Source organism: Durio zibethinus, unplaced genomic scaffold (genome assembly GCF_047325235.1).
Source record: "Durio zibethinus cultivar Kanyao isolate XHJ-2024 unplaced genomic scaffold, ASM4732523v1 HiC_scaffold_299, whole genome shotgun sequence".
NCBI classification, from domain to species: Eukaryota; Viridiplantae; Streptophyta; class Magnoliopsida; order Malvales; family Malvaceae; genus Durio; species Durio zibethinus.
In genome coordinates, this window is record NW_028322922.1 from 71617 (window position 1) to 82500 (window position 10884).

At 30.5% G+C, this 10884-nt stretch overlaps 3 non-coding genes across 3 annotated transcripts; 1 reads left to right on the forward strand and 2 right to left on the reverse strand.

The window, feature by feature from the left end:
- Positions 1 to 2596: 2596 nt before the first annotated feature.
- Positions 2597 to 2669, reverse strand: TRNAF-GAA (transfer RNA phenylalanine (anticodon GAA)). The gene has a single exon. It is a non-coding gene; the product is annotated as a tRNA-Phe (tRNA).
- A 2843-nt stretch (positions 2670 to 5512) lies between these two features.
- TRNAT-UGU (transfer RNA threonine (anticodon UGU)) lies at positions 5513 to 5585 on the forward strand. Its single transcript has one exon. It is a non-coding gene; the product is annotated as a tRNA-Thr (tRNA).
- Positions 5586 to 6963: 1378 nt separating this feature from the next.
- Positions 6964 to 7050, reverse strand: TRNAS-GGA (transfer RNA serine (anticodon GGA)). The gene has a single exon. It is a non-coding gene; the product is annotated as a tRNA-Ser (tRNA).
- Positions 7051 to 10884: the final 3834 nt, after the last annotated feature.

Below are 10884 nucleotides of genomic sequence, written 5' to 3' on the forward strand. Positions count from 1 at the left end.
TAAAACGCAACAGCAAACAAACGAAACTAGACGATTCGATCAAACTGAATTGTTGGTTTGACTAAACAAACAGTTGTGGATGACTTGACAATGAATTCCAGGTCGAATCGACTAATCCGGTCTATTTTTCACATTCATAGGAGTTCGTCTATGTTTCTGCTTTACGAATATGATATTTTCTGGGCATTTCTAATAATATCAAGTGCTATTCCTATTTTGGCATTTCTAATTTCTGGAGTTTTAGCCCCGATTAGAAAGGGTCCAGAAAAACTTTCTAGTTATGAATCGGGTATAGAACCAATGGGCGATGCTTGGTTACAATTTCGAATCCGTTATTATATGTTTGCTCTAGTTTTTGTTGTTTTTGATGTTGAAACGGTTTTTCTTTATCCATGGGCAATGAGTTTCGATGTATTGGGGGTACCCGTATTCATAGAAGCTTTAATTTTCGTGCTTATCCTAATTGTTGGTTCAGTTTATGCATGGCGAAAAGGAGCATTGGAATGGTCTTAGTTCCTGAATATTCAGATAATAAAAAGAAAGAAAAAAGTAAAAATAATAATAACATTGAGTATGAATTCCATTGAATTTCCCTTACTTGATCGAACAACCCAAAACTCAGTTATTTCAACTACATTAAATGATCTTTCAAATTGGTCAAGACTCTCCAGTTTATGGCCGCTTCTTTATGGTACCAGTTGTTGCTTCATTGAATTTGCTTCATTAATAGGCTCACGATTCGACTTTGATCGTTATGGGCTGGTCCCAAGATCGAGTCCTAGACAAGCGGACCTAATTTTAACAGCTGGAACAGTAACAATGAAAATGGCTCCCTCTTTAGTGAGATTATATGAACAAATGCCCGAACCTAAATATGTTATTGCTATGGGCGCGTGTACAATTACAGGAGGGATGTTCAGTACTGATTCTTATAGTACTGTTCGGGGAGTCGATAAGCTAATTCCTGTGGATGTCTATTTGCCGGGCTGTCCCCCTAAACCCGAGGCAGTTATAGATGCTATAACAAAACTTCGTAAGAAAATATCTCGCGAAATCTATGAAGATCGAATTAGATCTCAACAGGGGGATCGGTGTTTTACTACCAATCACAAGTTTTGTCTTGTACGCAGTACTCATACTGGAAATTATAATCAAGGATTACTCTATCAACCACCATCTACTTCAGAGATTCCTCCTGAAACATTTTTCAACTACAAAAGTTCAATATCTTCCCACGAATTAGTGAATTAGGTAGGATTCAGAAACAGAATAACAAACAACGAATTAATCTTCATAAATTCGATTTCATCGTAAATGTGAAATACTTATCTTATACAAATTACAAATAAAAAAGAAAAGTGCGGGAGAGATAAAAAAGATGCAGGGCCGTTTGTCTGTTTGGCTAGTCAAACACGGGCTAGTTCATAGATCTTTGGGCTTCGATTACCAAGGAATAGAGACTTTACAAATAAAGCCCGAGGATTGGCATTCCATTGCTGTTATTTTATATGTATATGGTTACAATTATCTACGTTCCCAATGTGCTTATGATGTAGCACCAGGCGGACTGTTAGCCAGTGTGTATCATCTTACGAGAATAGAGTATGGTGTAGATCAACCGGAAGAAGTATGTATAAAAGTATTTGCTCCAAGGAGTAACCCTAGAATTCCGTCTGTTTTCTGGGTTTGGAAAAGTGCGGATTTTCAAGAACGAGAATCTTATGACATGTTGGGAATCTCTTATGAGAATCATCCACGACTGAAACGTATCTTAATGCCCGAAAGTTGGATAGGGTGGCCTTTACGTAAGGATTACATTGCCCCCAATTTTTATGAAATACAAGACGCTCATTGAATGATAAGAAACTAATTACAACTTCAAATATTCAAGGAATATTTGTACATTCTCTTCTAGCTCAAACGGAGGAATTGAGGTTTCATTCGTATTCTTATGGATAGGCTAATAAATAAAAAGAAATAAAAGACAATACATCATTGAAATTCTCGATTTTTGAAGATACCTTTTTATTTTATTTCGGACGAGCCGAGACAATAGGATGAACAACAAGGGTTCTATACCGTGAACTTTGTATCGCGCACATCACTTAGATGAACTCTAGAGAGTCACATAGAAAGGAATGAAGAAATGGAATATGAAAGAGAATACAAATAAATAAATGAAAGGGAATCGGATTCTATTTGTACTGTAGCTGAGATGAGTCTTGGTTATTTCTATCCTTGAACTCCTCTAGACCAGACTTTTGGTTGGGCCTTTCAACCAACTATTTTAATCTTTTTTTTTAATTAAATATGTATGAAGTATTAACATTCTTTTTGAATGTGAGGAGCCACAGCGTGAACAAATAAAAAAGAAGAGGAAAGATAATGAAATTTTTTTCTTTTACTACATTATTTATTTTTTTTACTACATTATAATTATAATAGACTCTTTGCTCATCTAAAAAATAGAAACAAAAAAAAAAAAAAAAATAAATAAAGAGAGGGTTTACTTCCAGATAGCTAGCTAGATAAGTATGTATTATGTCGATCTATATCAATTAATTTGTAGAGTAGATACTCATACAAATTAATCATACGCCGAGAACCAGATTTGAACTGGTGACACGAGGATTTTCAGTCCTCTGCTCTACCAACTGAGCTATCCCGACCATTACCGACGCATTATCCTCATAATACTAGATGACTTGGGTCTATGTCACTTAAAAATGAAAACAAAAAAAAAAACGAAAAAGTATTAAATTAAAAGGGGAATTTCTTGGATCTTTAAAAGGAAGACTTTGTAAATTTCAGTATGAGTAATGATATGGATTATGAATCATTCAAATAGGTATTCCTTGCTCAAGGGTGTTGATTTGTACGTATATCATATATATATCACAATATATCATATCACAAGACTTGTGATAAGAGAACAAAATTCTGCTAGGATACGCTTGTAAAATGGAAAAGAATAGGATGAATGAGAAACATAAGGAACTTTGAACCACTAACAAAAAGGGTAGGATAAAATAAATAGATAGCAAACGGGCTTTTTGGGGTTGGGGATAGAGGGACTTGAACCCTCACGATTTTTAAAGTCGACGGATTTTCCTCTTACTATAAATTTCATTGTTGTCGGTATTGATATTGACATGTAGAACGGGACTCTATCTTTATTCTCGTCCGATTAATCAGTTTTTCAAAAGATTTATCAGACTATGGAGTGAATGATTTGATTAATGAATATTCTATTCGATTCTTTCTTCAACTTGGAATCGATTCACAACAATTCTTTTTATTTTTCATATAAATTGATTTTGCATATAAATAAAAAAAATACGGGTTCGAGTCGTCTTTTTTGGTTTTTCATTAGTATACCTATTTATTTTATATTTTATATAGGTATATCTTGCATCCTTTCTGGAGTTTCGATATAAGGATTCCTTTACCAACAGTCAACCCCATTTGTTAGAATAGCTTCCATTGAGTCTCTGCACCTATCCCTTTTTTATTATTCTCGCTTGTTGAACCTTTGTTTATTTTCGTAAAATAATAGGATTTGGCTCAGGATTGCCCATTTTTCATTCCGGGGTTTCTCTGAATTTGAAAGTTATCACTTAGTAGGTTTCCATACCAAGGCTCAATCCAATCCAATTAAGTCCGTAGCGTCTACCAATTTCGCCATATCCCCTTTGTGTCTTGAGATTAGGATCTCATTAGGATGCACTTCCTTCCCCCTTTCTCCTTCCCTTCCTTTCCCCTTTCTTTCATTTATTTATTTTCTTTCTTTTTATGCGAAAACCGTTGAATTTAGTATTGAATTTAGTAGATATAGATACTGATTCTTATATCGAAGGGTCTTTACCTATTTTATTTCTTGTTTGTTTATCTTCTTTCGTCTCTATCGGAGACCCGTATTTATTTGGTCCAATCAGAAAATATTTTATCATTTCTGTATTCGCAATTCAATATAGATGGATATTCCATAACATATATATGCCCCCCTTACTCTCAGTTTTCTCAGGCAATTTACTCGAACGGTCGATTTTTTTTTTTTTTTTCGTCTTAGCTTCCGCCTTTATGAATGAAAACAAAAGAAAGGAGTCTCTCATCTCTCATTATGATCTGGATTTCATTTCTATGGGTTGCATCTTTTCTTTTTTCTTTAATTTTATTTTTATTCTTATTCTTTTATTAGACTATCCTATATAACCATAATAAGATAACTAAAAAAATAAAAATAAAAATGAAAATTGAATTTATTCATTATTAAAATTTATTCATTTTAAAATTTATTCATTATTAATTATTTATTTTCTAGTATAATAGCATAATAGCTAGAACTAATTATTCCATTCATTTCTATTTCGACTTCGAAGATAATTCGAATTAGTTAGTCTAAAAAACAAAGTTTCATTCTAATTATTTAGACTTATAACGTATCATTTATATAATGATAATATATATATAAATTATATATAAATATAAATTATATATAAATGCATAAAAATATTTTCACTATAATTATCTAATTATTAGACTCTATTTATAATTCTAAACTAAATATAAATAAATTAAATATATATTAAATCTATATTAAATATAAATAAATATTAAATATAAATAAATTAAATCTATATTAAATCTATCTATCTATATTAAAATTAAATCTATCTATTAAATTAAATCTATATCTATATCTATATAAAAAAAAAAAATTATATATAATTTAAATGTAAAATATACTAAAAATATACTAAAAAATACTAAAAATATAAAATAAAAAATATAGTAATATTATACTTAGTATACTAATATTATACTAATATATATATAATACTAAATTATATATATAATACTAAATAGAATATAATACTAAATAGAATAGAATACTAAATAGAATAGACTAATAGAATAAAGATAACATATAATAAAATAAATATAAAATAAAAATATATAATATAGAGATAAATAATAAATAATTATAAAAATTATAAATATATTTATAATTTATTTTTATAATTTTTATAATTATAATAAAATTAGAATTAAATTATAATAATATTATTATAATTTAATATTATTAAATATAATGTTATTAAATATTAATATGATTAAATTAAAATATGATTAAATTAAAATATCATTTTTAATATGATTAAAATATAATCAAATAGAATGATTAAAATATAATCAAATAGAATTATATTATTCTATTCTTAATTATTATATTCTATCAATATTAGATTGAATATTAGATTGAATCTACCATTATTATATATTATTATATATTATTATATATCATTATATTAAATATGATTATATTAAATATGGCATAAATTATGTATGGCATAAATATGGCATTTAAAATTTAAAATTCTAGTTTTTCTAAATTCTAGTCTATAATTCATATTAATAATTCATAGTAATTATGAATAACTAATAGATAGTTAATAGATAAGATCGTAATAGTTTGCTGAATTCCTATGGATACAAAATTTCTATTATTTGAGCCCGCTTAGCTCAGAGGTTAGAGCATCGCATTTGTAATGCGATGGTCATCGGTTCGATTCCGATAGCCGGCTTTCTCTATTTGTTTGCTTTTTTACTTTTTTACATGATTGATAATGTTTTTTTGAAATCAAAGAACATTGAAAAAGCTTTTTCCCCTTTTCTTTCCAAAGGTCAACGATCCGTTTATTATGTCGTAGAAACTTTCAATTAGGAATAAAATTGGAGGAGTTAGATCTTTGCAGAATAAATCAAGAAAAAAAAAAAGGAAACTTTTTTTGGTTTAATTTTTAGATTTTAATTTTTATATTTTATATTTAATATATATTTTATATTTAATATATTTATATATTATATATATTTTATTTTAATTTCTATTTTTTGTATACATTATATACAATATACATTATATACAATACAAAAAAGTATGGATATTGATCCAATTCATCTCATTAATATTTGTAGTACAATCCTTCAGTCGATTTCGCTTCATTTAGTTCAGTTTTAATTTAGGTTTATGAAATTTCAATAAAATTCAAATTAATAAGGAGTCTTTATGTCGCGTTACCGAGGGCCTCGTTTCAAAAAAATACGCCGTCTGGGGGCTTTACCGGGACTAACTAGTAAAAGTCCTAGAGCCGGAAGCGATCTTAGAAACCGATCGCGCTCCGGTAAAAAATCTCAATATCGTATTCGTTTAGAAGAAAAACAAAAATTGCGTTTTCATTATGGCCTTACAGAACGACAATTACTTAAATACGTTCGTATTGCCAGAAAAGCAAAAGGGTCAACAGGTCAGGTTTTACTACAATTACTTGAAATGCGTTTGGATAACATCCTTTTTCGATTAGGTATGGCTTCAACTATTCCTCAAGCCCGCCAATTAGTTAACCATAGACATATTTTAGTTAATGGTCGTACAGTAGATATACCAAGTTATCGCTGCAAACCCCGAGATATTATTTCAGCGAGGGATGAACAAAAATCTAGAACTCTGATTCAAAATTATCTTGATTCATCCACCCATGAGGAATTACCAAAGCATTTGACCCTTCACACATTACAATATAAAGGATTAGTCAATCAAATAATAGATAGGAAATGGGTCGGTTTGAAAATAAATGAATTGCTTGTCGTAGAATATTATTCTCGTCAGACTTAAACCTAACTAAAATAACAAAACAAGGGTTCTGCTCCCTTTTCACCTGAGTTAAGGTTAAGTAAAGGAAGACAGGGTAAGGGATTTGATTCGGAAATTTTATTTTTCTCCTATTCATGTATGATAGATCCGTAGGTAGATTTTCATCCCCTGTACGCTATTTTACGTATTCCGTATTAAAAAGAAATTGGGAATAGAGAATCTATATCAAAGAAGGGTCTAACTCTTTAGTATCTGTTCTTATTTGATTTGATACATTGTAGTCAGTTACATTGGCGAATTAGGTGAAGGTGCGGAAAGAGAGGGATTCGAACCCTCGGTAAACAAAAGTCTACATAGCAGTTCCAATGCTACGCCTTGAACCACTCGGCCATCTCTCCTACATAATTATTATGGCCGATAACCCGAGCGAATAGCGAGTTATTCATATTAGATTGTTCGAGAGGTACGAACAATATCAATTCTAACTAGAAAACTAGCTATAAAAATAGAAAACTTTTCATCACTTTTTTCAGCACTTTTTCTTTAGCCTCCCGACTCGAAGAAATTTTTTTGTGAGGGGGCTGTTAAAAATAAATAATATAATACGATAAACATATACCATATATATCTATTCATGTTTGCGAAAAAGGCACTCCCATCTTTTTTCTGATATTTCTACCGGACTGGATTAAATCAATGAATTGAAACGAATCAAATCAATCGATTGGTTTTTTTTTTTTAGACTATGCTTAATGGATATTTTTAGTTCATAATTCTCTTTAGACTCTAATTCCCCATTTCTATAAGAATTCTAAAATTCTTTTCCAGTTTTAGATCTCTCAACAACAACCTCTTACTCTGTAAATCTATTACAAATTCATAAATCCTCTAAGGGATTTTTATATTTGATTATATGTTGTATACCTGCTATGCACAAAACACAAAAAAGGGCAGTTATTTTATTTTCATCATAGAACGATTATTCGATTATTTTTCCTCTTTTTATCATAATTTAATCAAAACTTCTCTAATTTTGCTAATCTATCCTAATCCGTAGGATAAATTTTTTGATTCTTCAACTTCGATGAAATCGTAATAATTCTTTTTTCTTTTTATATTTTATTCTTATACTAATAAATTCTTATACTAATAAATTTGGATGAAATAAAATAGGATTCAAATATTTCTTTTTTTTTTTTTTTCTTGATTCCTGCCAAAAAAATTGAAGTAAAGTAGAGGGCTATATCTTTTTTTTTTTTTTTTTTATGGAATGGGTCTGCTTTTATGTTATTTCGTACTGTACGCTTCCTTTGTTTGTGAGATCCTTTTTTTTTTCTCACGAAGGGGTAATGAAAAGAGTTATAGAATGGATTGCTACCTATGCCTAGATCGCGGATAAATGGAAATTTTATTGATAAGACCTTTTCAATCGTAGCCAATATCTTATTACGAATAATTCCGACAACTTCAGGAGAAAAAGAGGCATTTACTTATTACAGAGATGGTGCGATTTGATTATTATTATATAATTATAATTATTTTATATATTTTAATTATTTTATATATATTTTTTTTTTTATTTTTATTTTACCGCTCTTAGTCTTAGGAAAAAGACACATGATTCGGAATAGAAAAAAAAAAAAAAAGACTATTGAAAAAAAAAAAGAAATCTACGCTTGTTGAAGGTGAAGTTTATAAATAAAGCAATTCCTTCTGTCGTGTATCCCCGATTAATGCAACCTCAGATGCTTCAATTGTTGATTCGAGTATTGAGCGAAAGGTTACACCTATGGGTCTGTATTGTGGGTCAACCCTACTACACTAGTACCAATAGGCGGCATAGAGGAAGAAGCACTACATCTAGGAATCAACAACACGAAAACTTTGTTATTGTTATAAAGGATTCCCTTTCCTTATCGGGATCGGAACTAAGAGAAATGGTTGGGACAACAAACATCCATCTTGTTCGTACTTTGGATACCCATATAACCATCGAAGATTGTTGAAGTGACTAATTCCTGGAAATTAAGGAGCGTTGAGAACAAAGAAATTGTTGGAGTTTACTTTATTTATCTAGTACGAACACGCTTGATGGTAAGAAAAGATCTTTTGCAAGAGGGTTGGCTAGAGATTTCTTGTAAAAACATTAGCCCCGCTCAGTTCATAATGACAATATTTCGACCTTTTTTTTAATTCCATGGATTATTCTCATTATGCACATAAAGGAGGAGCCGTATGAGGTGAAAATCTCACGTACGGTTTTGGAACGGAGAATTCGTTGAATCGAATGACGACCGTAACGGATGTCGGCTCAATCCGAAGGAAATTATGCGGAAGCCTTACAGAATTATTATGAAGCTATGCGACTAGAAATTGATCCCTATGATCGAAGTTATATACTCTATAACATAGGCCTTATCCACACAAGTAACGGAGAACATACAAAAGCTTTAGAATATTATTTTCGAGCACTAGAACGAAACCCGTTCTTACCACAAGCTTTTAATAATATGGCTGTGATCTGTCATTACGTGCGACTATCTCCACTATAGAAATAAAAAAAAAAAGGAAAGAAAGAGCAAATACGCTAGTAAATAAATACGCTAGTAAATAAAATAGGCTTTCTACATATTGCATCGTCCAAAAAACGATTTTTATCAGCTGTAACAAAAAAAGAAAAAAAAAAAAGAAACTTCATAGAAGTCAAAATATGAAGAAATATATATGCCTAGATACTTTATTCTATGGATAAAGGATCTAATTGATAGAGGAAGCACCGTAAAGATCAATTAGCGAGGTTTTGGGCCGATACAATAAAAATAAATAAGAACTGCTTATTTATGTCATGATATGAGATAAAAATTAGGAATCAACTTATGTAATAGAGCCGATCCCCTAAGTTATTGAGCAGCGGTGTAGCATCAGATCCCAAAGACAGTAAGTCTTTTTTATGAGGAAGAAGTCTTTTTCAAGGATTCTATATAAATTTATATATGATATGAAACCGAGATAGTTACCTTTCAGAAAAATCTAACGGACGATAATCCCGAAACGCCTATGCTTTATTTTTCTGAAGGTGGGAGAAAAGATAAAACTCATTATTAATTTAATCCAAATTAAAGTTTGAAACTCATGTAATTAACCTCTTTTGGTTAACCCGAGACAAATCGATAGGATCTATGAGAAATCTCATTCAATTGGATATATGGTAGGGTAAAAAAATGGGACACCAAAAGAATTGACTGCCGAGCCGTATGAGGTAGGAAACTCTCAAGTACGGTTCTAAGGGAAGGAATTGACCCGCCTATTCCGACCGGGGAGAACAGGCCATTCGACAGGGGGATTCTGAAATAGCGGAGGCTTGGTTCGATCAAGCCGCTGAGTATTGGAAACAGGCTATAGCGCTTACTCCTGGTAATTATATTGAAGCGCAGAATTGGTTAAAGATCACGAGGCGTTTCGAATAAGAACAAGAGCTCTCTGTTTATTTATTATTTTCGGATTAGAAATTCTAATTAGAAATTAGAAAATTCTATTACTATTAAATTCTATTCTTATTCTATTAAATCCATTTAATTAAATTACCTTACCATTAAAATTATTAAATTAGATTTTTTATTCATATTCAATTTGAATCTTTAAATATTAAAAAATATTAATTTAATTGGAATTGTTAATTGTGTAATTGTTTGTTTTTGTTGGACCCATCGGTCAGATCATTTCTCTCTCTCTGGGAAAAACCAATCAAAGAATTTCATTATATCCTTTCTAAAATCGTTCTATTTCGTCTGATATTTCGTAAGGATAAGTAATACACGGATATAGCAAAATAAAAAATATTTTCTTTTCTGCTTCTATTAAAACGAATAAAAACCCCTCGAATGACTCAATATCAATACTGGAGTATCCCTTAGTAATGAATGCTCACGCGAGTTGGGATAGAGTAATATTCCTTGTTCTATCTATGTAAGACAAAAAAAACTCCATCTAGGAACTTCTAATTAAGATAGGAATACAATACACAGGTTGCACAAAAAAATTGTTTTTGCACCAATGTAAGTAAAGTCCGGAAAAGGTTTTATAAGATTAAAAAAGGTCCGTTGAGCGCCTCATGGATATGTCATAATAGATCCGAACACTTGCCCCGGATCGACTTCCAGATCATAATTGCTCTAGTGAATAACTAAAGAAAAAATGGATAGATAAAAAATAGATAGATGAGAGATAGAAGA